The sequence below is a fragment of the Thamnophis sirtalis genome, unplaced genomic scaffold (assembly GCF_051295495.1).
Source record: "Thamnophis sirtalis isolate CommonGarterSnake01/CBP01778 unplaced genomic scaffold, rThaSir2_p1.2 scaffold_1, whole genome shotgun sequence".
Taxonomy (NCBI): Eukaryota; Metazoa; Chordata; class Lepidosauria; order Squamata; family Natricidae; genus Thamnophis; species Thamnophis sirtalis.
Window position 1 is genome coordinate 116,225,400 of NW_028261381.1, and position 14,323 is coordinate 116,239,722.

The following is a 14,323-nucleotide window of genomic DNA, read 5'->3' on the forward strand; positions in this document are numbered from 1 at the left end:
TAAACTTTTGGACTGGGGCTTTTAGAAGGCAAGAGTAGAATTACGGAATTATATTTTTTTACATAGAAGATGGAGGTGAACTAAGCAAAAATGAATTTAGTCCTAGCATCATAAACAGAGCAAGAGCAAAACATTTAAGAATATTTCCATGTGAAGAAATATATAAGTTTAGTAAAACCAATAGGAATAGGACACAAATGTACTTTGAATAATCTTACAGAGACTCCAGTAAAATAAGCTGCTAAAGGCATCCCTCTGAACTCTATTTGAGCTTTTCACTAAGATTTTCCATGTGCAAGTAAAAGTTAAACAGAACTAGAAACATACTTTTCTTCTTTCTGAGGCTTGTTATCTATTAGTTGCCTAGCAACCATGTCTTGCATACATGCAAGACATTACTTTATATTCCTTCTTTGCTTTGTGTTTTTAAGCATGAAAACTAATAGAAAATCAGAAGACTGAATATGTCTGTACTTATCAATAGTTAGGTGGATTAAAATATCTTTATAAGATATTTTAAATATCTTTATAAGATATTTTAAATATATATAATTTATTTGGTTCAAAAAAAGAATAGAGTACTGCTATGTCAAATAGCATAATTCAATTATGGAATTATACTGAACTAATTTATATGTTAGTAATTTGACTTTGAGCTTCTAATCTGACTACCATTGCAACTTAATTTTATTTGGGAAGTCATTAAAAGCACTATTCAGGATCAAAGGGATGTACATGTTTTCTTCATTCCTCTTCTCAGATCAAGCAATTTGAGCGATTGCCTTGAAGGTCATCCAAAAGGATGTGTTTTAGCTTTACATGGAATGGAATGAATGGTTTTTAGATAGATAAGTTCTCTAGTTCTACATGAGGCAGTTTGGAAGTCAAATATATGTTCTGTTTAAATTTCCCCAAGTATTTAATAATTATGTATTTATTTTAATCTTAAAATTGTTTTTAAAAACATGGGCATTATCACTGAAGACGCTGCAACCCATTTATTTTTTTCTTGCTCTGGGATTTTGAAGGAACAGCACACATAGCTCTATGTCTGAATTAAAAGTGAAGATAAGAAAGGAAACGTAAAAAACAAAGCTTAAAAATGTGCTGCTTCTAGTACTAATATTTTTTCACATGAGTTAGAAATATGTACATTCTTTATTGAGTGAATAGAAATAAAGTTCAAGGAAGAAAATTGCATGTGTAACATAATATTAGGAGAAGAGGAATGATCGATGTGTATAGCTCCCTCAGTCAAATTCCTCAATACAGGGTGGTCTGCATTAAGCAAGTAAAATGTTATAAAATTAATAATTTGTGTTAATGTGATGTTTCCCTCTTCTGTCTCTTTTATATTCGCATCAACATTTTAATTTTTTTATACACATAGGTTTGATATCTGATAACTGGATATGCACACTAGAGCAGTATATCTGCATATTCTTCACTAAGCAGGTTAAAAGTAAAAGTTGTCCTGAGGATGTAGCATTGACCTTGCTGCTTTTCAATCTGAAATATTTTTTCTTTCTTACGAGTGGGTTGTACTGGAGAGAACTGTATAATGATGGCATGCAAATTAAATTAAATGCGGTTTGGTAAAACACTGAAGAGACGAGAGAAATTGGAATTATGCTGTGTTGTGTGCTAGAAATAATAATTAAACCTTCATTCCAAATCTGCTCTTTTCTACTTGAAGAGGTCTCAAAAGGCTGCCTCCAGTGGTTTTCACCTGTGATTGATAGAGATTGCTGAGTTTGGCAGTGCACAGTAAACATAGAGAAGAGCCGTCTAAATGCAGTGAGGATTATGTGAACATTATTTTCCTGTGATGCTGTTTAAATTCATTATTGACACTTGAGAAGAAATTGTATTCAAGTTTCCACATTTTATTCAGTGTAGAATTAGAAAGTGGCAGCTGACATTTTAATTACAGTATGGTTTTCAATTCTTTCTTTTCTTTACTTGATTTGCTAGTCAATGGAAGAGCTTTTCTTATCTTTGCTAATAGCTGTATTATTATAAGAGTATGCTGTATAATGATTTAGGTAGATACATTTGAGTACTAGGATGAGCTGAGTGAGATTGTACACCCTCCATCAACTTTTGAAAGCAGCATTAATAAATTAAATGAAAGGAAGGAGTCATCAAGTTCAAATGTAAAAGGATATGCAATGCTTTTTAAAATCCTTTTTTAGTTGAATACAATGAACTCTAATAATAATAATAAAAAATAAACTAGCACAGGTCCAGATATATAACTGTGGAATATTAATTCAAACTGATCTGATGGTTGTGACAAATATGTTCCTTGAGAAACTTCTGTCTGGGTTCCAAATAGCATTCAAAAGTAAATCAGAGTCCAAGGCAAAGTATTGCTCAAAGTTCCAATTTATTAAGAGAGCCATGTTGGAACATGTAAGAAAACCTGAATCTGAAAGCTTCCCAGTTTTCCCCACCCAGTTGAAAGTTTAAGATCTTGCCTCCACACACATAAGTCCATCACATGGTCCAATCTTCCATTGCCATGTTGGCAGTTTCACCCATCCAGTTCCTGTTAGGTGCAGAGGTGCAAAGACAAAGGATGACCTTGGCTTTCTAAAAATAATTTTGTCATGGCTACATAGCATCTCACTCCTACAATCCCCCCTCCCATTTTCCCATAATAGAAAATGCACAGAGAATAATAGAAAGTGTGTCAGGCCAAAGTTCCAAAAGAAAAGATGGTTGCAGGCCTGACAACTTCCCTGCTTTTCCTTGAATTGTAAATGCCTGTGCCATATTACAACTCTCCTGCTGTTCAAAACTGCTTTTTCATGCAGTGGTGAGGCTGTCATTAGAGAGATATAGCTTAATGAAAAGGAGTTTCACACTAGGTTCTATTTAAAGTACTGTGCTTCCCCGAAAATAAGACAGGGTCTTATTTTCTTTTGATCCCTGAAATAAGCACTTGGCTTTAATTTTGGGGAGGTCTTATTATTTTTGAGGTGCAGGAGGCGGCGAGCATGGTCATGTTCATCCCAAACTCCTCACACTCTGACTCTGCTGCAAGCTCTGCAGGTTCCGGCGGATTACAACTGCTGTGTTGCAATATTTTTGGGGAGGGATTATTTTAGTGCATGGGCTCAAAAGCCTGATTGGGCTCATTATCCAGGGGGGTTTTATTTTCAGGGAAATAGGGTATTATTTATTTACTTATGTATTAAACAAATTTGTATAGCCACCCAATTTACAAAAAGTTACTTTGGGCAGTATACAGCTGTTGAATAAAACAATATATATATATATATATATATATATATATATATATATATATATATATATATATATATATATATATATATATATATATATATATATATATATATATATATATATATATATATATATATATAATCTATCTATCTATCTATCTATCTATCTATCTATCTATCTATCTATCTATCTATCTATCTCTATCTATCTATCTATCTCTATCTATCTATCTCTATCTATCTATCTATCTATCTATCTATCTATCTATCTATCTATCTATCTATCTATCTATCTATCTATCTATCTATCTATCTATCTATCTATAGCTACCCATACCCAAGTTTGGGAATCGAACCTGATGAGAGCTAAATAGCTTGAAATAGATCTATACTAGTCTCCCTTTATTTATTTATCAGCATAAATATAACAAATGTAACAAAAAAGGCAACAGTAAAAAATATTGGGTTTCTGTCTGGATGGTCTCTTGTGACGAGCCTAATGACAGAGAGTGGAAGTATGACCTTCCTCCCATACTTGGGCATACCAGGGGTTGTGACTTTAAGTATATATATATATATATATATATATATATATATATATATATATATATATATATATATATATATATATATATATATATATATATATAGAGAGAGAGAGAGAGAGAGAGAGAGAGAGAGAGAGAGAGAGAGAGAGAGAGAGAGAGAGAGAGAGAGAGAGAGAGAGAGAGAGAGAGAGAGAGAGAGAGAGAGAGAGAGAGAGAGAGAGAGAGAGAGAGAGAGAGAGAGAGAGAGAGATAGCAGTTAGACTTATATACAGCTTCATAGGGCTTTCAGCCCTCTCTAAGCGATTTACAGAGTCAGCATATTGCCCCCACAGTCTGGGTCCTCATTTTACCCACCTCAGAAGGATGGAAGGCTGAGTCAACCTTGAGCCGGTGAGATTTAAACTGCCGAACTGCAACTAGCAGTCTGAAGTGGCTGCAGTACTGCACTCTAACCACTGCGCCACATTGGCTCTTCAGAGTATAACCATAGAAAAAGAAAATGATGGAAGAAATCCTTTCATTTCTAGTTTTTATAGTTTGGTTTTTTCCTTCTGAAAATACTAATAATGTTTAGAATTCTGTGTGGAATTCTGTGTACAAAATTGCATGTTGCAGAACAACGAAACTAAGGCAGATAAGAATCAACTATCTTCCCACTTAAATAAGAACAACAGAGTGGCAAGACTGCTTTCAAAATAAAGTGAGATGGACTTATTAAAGAAGGGAAAGGAATAATTCCTGAGCTCTGCTGACTCTGATCAAGATAGTTTTAACATTAGAATCCTTCAGTGTCTTTGTTCTGGCGTTTTAGTCCATTCAAACAGGGAGGAAGATGCAAATCATATTAGAACTTAAAATGTAAATGTAAACATAGAGGTTCCCCTTGCACATATGTGCTAGTCATTCCCGACTCAAGGGGGTGGTGCTAAAAGTCGAAGGGTCAGCGCTATCCAAAGATTTCTCCATTATTATGTAGCCGGTATGACTAAACACTGAAGGCGCGTGGAACGCTGTTATCTTCCCACCAAGTTTTTCTACATGCATTGTTTTACTTGCTGGGACAAGTAACGGGAGCTCACTCCATTACACGGCGCTAGGGATTAAAACCGCCAAACTGCCGATCTTTCTGATCGACAAGCTCAGCATCTTAGCCACCTCCCTATTTTATTGTCACTTTGAATGTATACCAATCAGCATACATTGAAATAAAATTTCATTGCATACTGCTTTCAAAGTGTCTCTAGCTCTAATATACACTACATAAACATGACAAAATAAATCAATACAAAATTATGCATATACCCACATATATTATACGACACAGAGAAACAACACTTTAAAAATGTTTTATTTTAAATGTTTCGTATTCAGTTCATGGGAAGAGAACTTGCGATTCATTAAAAACTGATGCTGGAGATGGCAGGATAGAGTATGATTTCAATCAACCTGTTTATGAGAAACACAAAGAGAGCACAATTATGAATTTAGGCATTTGTTCATTAGCTGATAAAAAGAACTTTGATAGAAATCCTTGATCCTGAAAATAGCAGGTGAAAGATCAGATTAGCTAGCATAAGTTCTGAACTATTAATGCATTAATATTTACTGGCTTGTAAAAAATTCTTATTGTTTTGGAGGTAGCACCAATTCTTTTCATAACTTTCAGGATTATTCTGCCAAGGTAGGTGTGTGTGTCTCATTTTGTGATCAGAATAATGTTGTCATACCCCCCTCCCAATCTTGTACTTGCTGCTTTCACCTTTGGGATGAAAACAGAAATGCTGACAGACCCTATTGAAACATAGCTAGGTTTTTTTTTTCCATCATGAGCTAAACATTTGCCTGATACAGTAAAGACTAAAAATATAAATTCAGTAAGTTAATAATTCAATTTACCTCATGAAAAATAAAATAAACAAAGATCTATAGTAATAACCACACGTGGGACTGGAATTTCTGTCGTAGGTTGATTTGTTGAAAAGTAAGTCATCATGTGACTGGATCCTAATTTTAAGCAAATCAATCAATTAAGTGAATCAAGCAGTTGCTGAGTGAATCTGGCTTCCTCAGTTGGCTTTGCTTATTGAAAGATAGCAGGAAAGATCACAAATTATTATCACGTGATTGTAAGATGCTGGTTGCCAAGCTCCTAAATTGCGATCATGTGACTGGGAGTAGTGCAACAGATGGAACTTTGAGGATGGGTCATAAGACACTTTTTCCGAGGCCACTGTAACTTTGAACTATCGTTAAACAAACGGTTGCAAATCGAAGACTACTTGTAGAAAGAAATGTTAAAAAGTGAAAGTTAAACTTGCCAATCCCAATAGCTAAAATCTTAGTAACAATTTTTTCTCTAAGTCTTCAAAAAAATAAAACAAAATCCAAGAAAAGCTTAGCAAAAAGGAAGTAAATGACAAGTGCCGTAAGTTCAGAAAATAATGGTTATTATCTTACATCTAAATAAATAAACTATTTAAATAAATAAATCTATGTAAGCATTTGACCTTATGAATATATTAAAAGATAAGATCAACCTCTGGCTTTTAGTAAGTTGTCTTTTCATATATTCATTGAAATATGTTTCTTAATTATGTAGTCTATATCATAGCTCATTAATATTAATTGTGTTTAAATTTGTCATAACTTTCTATGCCGAATAGTGTCACTGGTTTAAGATTCAGGAAATGCATTACGTCTGAAAAAATTGAGTTTTAAATTGTATTTCCTTATAATAAAGTATACAATATGCACCTCTTATTTTTAAATATCTAAATTTATATCACAATCTCCTGATTATATAAAGGATATGATGATGTCAAAATACCGAAGAAACAAGCTTCTCATGGTGATCCACCAGCTATCAATAGGCAGTACTTGAATCAGGTGTGAGGACTTTAGAATCATCTCTTGCAGCTTACGAGTCTTAAAACAGAAAAAGGACTAGTTGGAACTGATATTCCTGAAATGTAAATGTGAAACTTTCCCCCAAAAGCGGATAGGTAATATTTATGGTAATACTTTGTGTTAAAAATCTGCTAGAATAGTATTGCAACAAATCCACAGATAAAGAGCCTAGTAAGTTAATTTTGTTTTTAGGTATAGCATGCAATATTGGATAATGGTAAAGCAAATTAGTATATTTCTCAAATAGAAGCCCCCTGGCTTGAATAGATAATTCTATTATCTATAATTTTTCTCCAAGGAGAAAAACCATACAGTTGGAACTTGACCTCAAAAAGACTGATATAAGGGAAGCCAAACCCAAGGGTTGATAAATGGGAGATACAAATTAAGTGTTGGCCAGTAAATTACAGATGGGGATCCAGAGGTCTCTATCTCCCAGAATTCCACTCTTGAGTTTGTTTGTTTGTTTATTGCCCATCTTACACAAAAGATAGATATAAATATACTCAAAACATAAATAAAACAAGACAAATGTTATGATCCAAGATGGGGAGAGCTGGGTAGCATATGGGGAAGTGGAATCTGTTGTTAATCAATCAACTACCTCCATTGAGATGCTCCAACGAAATGCTGTTGGGGATATAATTCAAAGCTTTTTAAGTTTTCTTTATTAATTTGAATCTGTTCCTTAATGTTTACTGGGGTAGACCGCTATATTCTTTGTATTCATTAGCATAAAATTGATTGACAGTAATAATTTTCTTGTTCTTATCAGAAGTCTCAGTCTGTGTTAGTACATCCTCAAATGGGAATTGTCTTGCCTTTCTGGCTAAAGATGCCATCATCAGTTTGTAAGATTATTGTTGCAAAGCCATTGTTTCAGTTTAGAGATAGTTTCCTCTCGTGGAACAAAAAATTTATCAGATCTGTTCCTTTCATTTCGCTTCTAAAATCCTTATATAAAAGGTTTGTTTGCCAATGTGAAGCTTTGAGCACACTGGGGAGAAAACTTGGATTCTGTTCCTTTCCTATAAATGTTATCTCTGTTACTTTTTCTGTCAAAAGCTGTGTTTTTTATATTTTACAAAAAGAGAGAGAGAGAGAGAGAGAGAGATTGAGAGAGAGAGAGAGAGAGAGAGAGAGAGAGAGATTGTCCTTATGATGACATTATTTACAATTTTAAAGAAATATTTTCATTTTAATTAAGATAAAGAAATTGTGTACCTTCTGATAAAATGACATCTTTTTAAAGAGAGGGCATAAGGCAGCTATTTCTTCCAAAGCAAATTGATATACTTGACACTGGAGAATTTTACGTTCTGTTTCTTTCTCTTGACCTCATTCAGGGCTGTCAAGTTATTTTGCCTTGGAAGGGCATTCATGGTGCTGATCATGGATGTTACCTGATGAAGCCTGGGGCATTTTCACTTGCTTTTTTATAATTAATAGAAAATGCAAAAATAGAATGTCTTTCTTTAGTTGCACCTTTCAGCACCATTCCCATTTTTTTTACTGATAGCTTAGAATAAACAGCGCATAGTTGTAGGGAGATCATTATTTTGCTGAAGATTGTAATGAGCTTTATTGAAATTATCTATTACCATCCAAACAGTGAATAAATATTCCTTACCTGTACAATCCTATAGTTTGTGATCAGATCAACTTTCTTATTGTTTCTGTAATTCTTTCAGCAGCTACCATGAAACCATGAATTTGTATGTGCAAATTTTCACCCCAAGGACTGATCAGTGTGTACCTATGTGTTGTATGTATGTTTTGTTCTCCCCTGGTGCATGGTAGCCTAGTGATTAAGATTCAAGGCTTTTCAATGAAAAGGCTGGCAGTTCGAGACCCTCATAACAGGGTGAGCTCCTGTTTCTGCCTCAATTCCTGCCAATCTAGTAGTTCAAAAGCCTGCAAGTGTAAGTAGATAAATAGATATCACTTTAGCGGGCAGGTAACAGCATTCCGTGTATAGTCATGACAGTCATATGCAGTGGTGGGATTCAGCCAGTTCGCACCTATTCAGGAGAACCTGTTGTTAACTTTCTAAGCAGTTCAGAGAACTAGTTGTTGGAAGAAATCTTATTTTGTTTTTTACACTTTACAGGGCTAATCCTGTAAGGAAGGCAGGAAGGAAACATTCTGGTGTTGTTTCTAGCCTAATCTTTATTGCCCTGCTTACAGAAACTGCCTCTCCATCTAACCCTTATTACATTGTAACAGCTAAGGTGAAGCGCCCATCACCTGAGTGACATTGAGTTGGTCACTCCCACACCATCACAAGCCACGCCTACCCATCTGGTCTTTAGGGCAGAGAACCAGCTGTTAAATTATTTGAATCCCACACTGGTCACATGACCACAGAAGCATCTTCAGACAACACTGGTTCTCTTGACTAGGAAAGAAAGATGAGCACTGCTTTCTAAAGTAGACACAACTGAACAGAGGACACCTTTACTCCTCTCCCCCCGACAGTTATGTTTATGGGTATATTGAGAAGTACAGGGCTGATTGCTCATGCAATCATTCTTGGTAATATGATCAGGAGGGAGAAGAGAGCACATCTTAAAATGAATATTTGGACACTTTCTGAGTCACTGATTAACTTTTTCCATAGGGATACATCGATTTTTTTTCCCTGCAATTTTTTCTCTGCAGCTCTAAGCCTTCTCCAGTTCATTTTTAATCTGACTTTTCTCACCATAACAAATGGGTCCTATTCTGTTCTGGTTTCTGAGAATTAATCTGCTGGAGATGGATAGAATTCTATGCAATTTGACACAATTTATTTCCAGCGGTCCACTAACTTGAGAAAAATCAAACATAAGCTGGCAGGAAGACCACATGAAAGACATTTAGCCCTTTGCCAACATAAACATTAAGTTATATATATATCTTACTCTCCACTGAGAATTGGGCCATAATTTCAGCTCTTTGGAGTATAATCCAGAACAGAATAATCTGGAAATAGGAACTCAAAGGACAATTTCTCTTTATAGAAAAGTTTGAACTGCTTACCCATGAACATTATGAAACAAGTTGTTCATTATTCTGTCTCCCAAACGTTTATTGGACTTCTAAAAGTACAACAATCTTCAGTTCTGCTCGCTTTATGATTACTAGTTTTCAAGTTTCCTTTGTAATGTAGAGACTATAGAAATGGTTCAGAGGGTTGTGTTATCAACAGCATTTACTCTACCAATTGTTTTCCCCTTTCTCCCATTAGATCTTTTGGATAAAGTTCTGAGTCACTAGATATGCACTAGATTTAGCTTTTTCTATGAGTCATAAGGAAGCTGAGATAGGTATGGAAAATACTGCTGACAGGTTTGGCTTAGGAAACTGCATTGTAATGAAGTCTGGGTGAGCTAGATAGTCAAAATATATTAGTTTTGTTTTGGTTATTTTCAGAACTGCTTTCTTAATTTCTATAAATAGTGGAGCTGTGCAAAACTTTGAAGGGGCGATTTCCTTCCGTGAAAGTTCATGCGAGTTGCTCCTTCAATCTGTCGTGCGAAAACAAAAGCAAAGTTTTGTTTTAAGATACTTTAAAATAAAAGAAAAACAGTTGTGTTGCATTGCTGCAAGTGTTTATCCAGTAATTCCAATCGTCTGTTATCAAAATCTACTTGCACCTCCAGAAAGCAGCAGATAAAGCCTCAAGGTGACAACACATGTGTCCCTAAGAGGAATCACTTCATCTCAATCATAAAAAGCACTTTAGCAAAATTAGCCTATTTGCTTTATTAATGTGAAGTGTTTGTGTTATTAATCCAGTCATCAAAAAATAAATTGCATGCTGCTTTATCAGTTCAGTGGCACATCCAGTGACCAACCATATGCAATCAGGAACCTCAGACGCATGCACAGGAAGATCATATCCCTCCTCTTCTGTTGCTTTTTAACACATAGGAGGATATGCTGCCTCTTATTCAAAATATGATAGCCCAGTCCTGAATTGATTTGCTCAATTCAATTTAAAATCACTTTAGAATTTGTAGTCACCACCACATCCTACAACTGTCTGCCAGCAAAACATGCAGCCCTGCAGCAGGCTGGTCCTTTGCTGTTTCCAGAGCAGCCCCACGGGCCAGATCTAAACACTCTGTGGGCTGGATCTGGCTCCCGGGTCTTGAGTTTGACATCCCTGTTGTAAACCATACTTGCTTCGGTCATAGCCAGGCATGCTTCCTAAGTATATAATTTCCAATATGCTGATCTAATTTTAATCAAGATGGTCAAGACACTGGGCTTGTTGGCTGGAAAAGTGACAGCTCAGATTCAAGACCTGATCATTGCATGGCGGAATGAGCGGCAGTCTTTGCCTATCTCCTGCCCACCTAACCGTTTGAAAGCATGCAAATGTGGGTAGATAAATAGGTACCACTCTGGTGGGAGGAAACAATGCTTTGCGATGTCATGCTGGCCACTGCAGTAATGTATTTGGACAGCACTGGCTCATGGCTTTGAAACAGAGATAAGTGCTTCCCTGCCATAGTCTGCAACAACTAGCGATAAAATCACTAGAGATTTTTAACGAATTCTTTTCAACTAATTTTTACCTTTCTTCTAGTATGCTCAATTGTTACTTTCATGCAAAACAGTAGGCAGAAGCATGTTTTCATAAACTATAATTTTTTACTTTGTTTTTAAAGAAAACTGATTTCTTACCTTTATTTATTACCTAAAGGGCATTTGTATGCATTTCTCCAACAATCTTTGTCTCCCTCCTTTCCTATCTTTACTAAACATTCTAATAAGGAATAAAAATTCATCTCTTGGGTATATCTTTTTCCATTTATACATATTCATTCATTTTTATTTTGTACCATCCAAGCTGCCTACAAAATAAGTTAAAATATTAATTGTTCCTCAGTTTTCCCTGTCAGATGCAACTACTTTGGCCTTTGGTACATTTAACATTAACTATATACAATCTGGGTTTTCGGCCAATAAAACATTATCATCTGCATACAAAAGTACATGCAGAGTTGTTTTCCCAACTACTTGCTGGAAGCATTTCTTGTACATTTACCGATAAATGCATTCAATCATGTATGAGATGTGATCCACCCAGGCTGGGTTCTGGCCAACTTTACTGGCAGTTTGCTCTTGCGCGCGCTGTGTGCACATACACAGTTCAATTAAATTTGTTCTGAGCATACACAGAACTTAAAAACAAGATGGCGCCGCAGACTGGAGAACTGGTTCGGGGGCATGGCAGGCCTGGATTGCTGGAACTGGCAACGACCCAGGACTGCCACGCCTCTGAACTGGTTCTTTGATCTGAGGTGCCATCTGCTGGTTCCAGCAACCCACACCACACCACTACTGGTTCGGTCGAACCGGGCAGAACCCACCTCTGGATCCACCCTTGTCTTATTCAGGGTTACAGTATTACACTCTCCTTATGCATTCCTTTTATTCTCATCTACAATTTACTTCCAATTTAGCAACCAGTCTTTAAAATCATATTTACACAAAAGATTTCATAATTCATGCCTATTGGTTTTGTAGTATATTTCTATAAATCAGCAAAGACAACTTCCAGTAGTGACGTCTCCTGTAAGTGTTTGGCCCAGATGAAAGCCACACTGAATTTCCCAAAGGTTGCTCATTGTGTAGTCTTGTTCAATCAGGATTCTGCCAAAAATCTTCCCAGGCACATTGCGTAAACCAATTCCTCGGTGGTTTCTGCATTCACTCCTGCTACCATTGTCTTTGTGCAGAGCAAGAATAATATCTTTCGGTCATCCAGTATGAGTGCGCACACACAACACACAGCTCCTTCACAGCTCCTACAAAGCAAACATCATCACATTTTAATTTTTTTCCAGTTAAACCCCCTACCTGCACTCAAAGGTGCTTTTTCTTCTTCAAAAAGGAGCTGGACTGTTTTTTCCTTGAAAAAGAAGAACAAAATGTTTCGCTTCTCATCCAAGAGTTGTGATTGTGGGAGGCATGGAAGATACCCCCCACATCCAGTCTCAACTGTCAGTACCTATCCTTCCAATCCCCACACCATCACAACTGATGAAGCTTCTTGGATGAGAAGCAAAACATTTTGTTCTTCTTCCTCAAGCAAAAAAAAAAACAGTCTGGTTGTCTTTTGAAAAAGCACTTTTGAAACAACTTTGCCTTGGATGACTGAGAATCTCCACAGACTCACTTTATCTGCATTATTAACATTTTATAAAATTTCCACAGCATTTGGGATATGCTTTTCATCTTTTTTACTTGACCCCGAATATTTATAGCACTTGTTTCAGTTTGATTCATCAACATATCTAATAATTCTATATAACCCTCTGAAATATTATCTGCAGTGTTCCTCATAGCCATTTAATTCCAAATCATTTCATCACCTTGTTAAAAATCTATTTGTCCTGGTTGAAGGGTTAATGCTTAGCCCTCTTCATTCATTTCTAAATACATTTTTAAAAAGAAATTCTATAAAACTCTCCATATTTTCACTACTTCATTTTACCAATTAACTTTCCCCCATGTATTTCATTAAGTTATTCTTTTTACTCCATTCTAAGCAGCTTCCATGTCCTCTTTCTTTAGATGCACTCTACATTTATTCAGTTGGGAGACTTAATCTGTCAAGATATTAAAACTGTCAAGATATTTTCGTCCATGGTTAGTACATTCAGTTCATGTTTTCAGTTTTGTTTCTTTCATTTCACTCTTTTTCTTCTACATCCAGTTTTTCCAAAGATCTACTCTTGGCACTACAAAGGAAAGAAATACCCAGAATGTCCCTTCATTCTTGTATCCTTTATGAATTCTCACAATCTATAATCATAAACTACAGTCACTATTTGAAATACTTTTTAATAAGTAGATATTCACCTGAAACCATCCTCATTCATTTTGAGTCTCCAAATTGTTTCATTCCCACTCATCCATTCATATCATCTTGAGAACATTTGTGTGTGTGTGTGTTTATGTGTATATATTTATGTATATAAGGTAAAGATTCCCCTTGTCTTCTTGACTCTAAGGGTTGGTGTTCATCTCCGTTTCAAAGCTACAGAGCCAGCGCTATTTGAAGATTTCTCTGTGGTCATGTGGCCAGCATGACTAAAGTTAGAAGGCGCACAGAATGCTGTTACCTTCCCACCAAAGGTGGTCCCTATTTTTCTACTTGCATTTTTTACATGCTTTCGAACTGCTAGGTTGGCAGAAGCTGAGACAAATAACGGGAGCTCACTCCATTACACAGCGCTAGGGATTTGAACCGCCCAACTGCCAACCTTTCTGATCGACAAGCTCGGCGTCTTAGCCACTGAGCCATCATATCCCTTATGTATGTATATATTTACTATTTAATATAGGTATAAATTTAGATCTACTGTGTGGTATGGAAATCTATAGTATAATAGCATGCTTTGTAAATGTTGGGCAACCCAGAACAAATGTGAAACATTAGCTGCATGACACCAAACTACTTAAATATTTTAGGTTTATACCCCAATTAATAATTCATAAAAAAATCTATATATGAGCCTGCAGACACTGCTACTGCCATCAGTTTAGAAAATAACCTTAGATCTGACTAAAATTATCAATAATTGCTATAAAGACTAGCTGTTTCAAAATGTCCAAATT

General features: G+C 35.7%; 1 protein-coding gene across 1 annotated transcript in view; it reads left to right on the plus strand.

The window, feature by feature from the left end:
• AVEN (apoptosis and caspase activation inhibitor) overlaps positions 1 to 14,323 on the plus strand; it is a 138,300-nt gene that overhangs the window by 96,350 nt on the left and 27,627 nt on the right. The gene's annotated exons all lie outside the window — the stretch shown is intronic.